We start from the raw sequence: 1520 nt of genomic DNA on the forward strand, positions 1-1520 counted from the left end.
GTCGTTAACCTACAGGGTCTCGAGAAGAAACCTAAGGTTAAAGGAGAATCGACTCTAGCAAAACCAACTAGTGTCACACAGGAGGTGTGGGCATTAGTTTTTCTAGTTGCTAGATGTCTCCTTTATATAGTTTTCAAATCAGGGTTTGCAATCCAAGGTACCTTGGTAACAAAGCATTGAATATTTACCGTTAGATGGAAAACCTGATTTATTCAAGCTAATATCTTTCAACCGTTATATTGAAACTTATCTAGTCACACACAAATGAAATTTATTCATTTAGGTTTGAGTAACCGTACCTAAACGTGCACACTTAGTTGGTTCACAAATAGTTAACCAATGGTTAGCCATATGAGCACTTTCATATTAACCGTATTTATCTTTCTCATAACTAGTTCAAATGACTCATAAGAACTAGTTGAAGAGTTTTTCAATTGCTTAGGTCTTTATTCATAGACACAATTGAAACAAAATCGGTTTGATCCATTTGAATCAATTCATGAACAATATACCCACGGTTTGCAAAGATTGCGTTCCTTATAATTTATTGTTTTAAGTTCATGAACTACCGATTTGAGAAATAACCAGCCTGGGTACGCGTACGGGTATGCGTACCTTAGCTACTGGATTTGAGTTTACAAACTCAGCAGAAATTTTCGGTTCGAAAACTTCCGGGGGTACGCATACGGGTATGTGTACCTAAGGTGACTAGTTTGCAAACTACAAACTCAGCAGAAATTTTCGGTTGAAAACTTACGCTGGTACGCGTACTCAACCTGTCTCCTTCACCAATACCGTATGTACACATATGCACACACTTGGTTTCTGGCACATGGATTTATATACTAATTTTCGAACACACTATATATCCTTATATCAATAGTTGGTAATTTCAACTCTACATTTCAATCATTGAAACATTCTTCTATAATGTTATAACAATCGTTATTCACGACTATCGTCATCAAAGCTATTTTCAAGATTGAAACATCATCATGACTTTCGTCACGGGTAAAGATGAAATTGGTTAAACCGAAAGCTTACCAACACATATTTCGAGAAAAAGATAGGCGAGTAAACTCAGATCGAAATAACAAATGTGTATGTATGAAAAATTATCATACTTATACGACTATTGTCTCAAGAGTAGGAGATAGAGTAGACTTTTGAGTGACAAATAAGTTCAAGTCTCCACATACCTTTTTAGTCGGATGAAGTTCCATTGGTTCCTCGAGTAGTTCTTCGTCTTCGTAAGATGATCGCCATGGAGTCTGGATCTCAATTACACTTAACTATCCTAGACCGATACTTAGTCATAAGTAAACTAGAAATCAAGACATATAGTTTTGATCACTAATATTGACAAACATGCTTGATATAGCAACGCATGCGAGTTTGACCGAGCAATGCTCTAACAATCTTGATTTGTTTTATATGTGACTAAGCCGGTTTTATCACAATTTGTAAAAGTCGAGCAAGGACTTTTAGTTTCCTCAACATCAGAAGAATTTACAACAACA

The sequence above is a fragment of the Papaver somniferum genome, unplaced genomic scaffold (assembly GCF_003573695.1).
Source record: "Papaver somniferum cultivar HN1 unplaced genomic scaffold, ASM357369v1 unplaced-scaffold_119, whole genome shotgun sequence".
NCBI classification, from domain to species: Eukaryota; Viridiplantae; Streptophyta; class Magnoliopsida; order Ranunculales; family Papaveraceae; genus Papaver; species Papaver somniferum.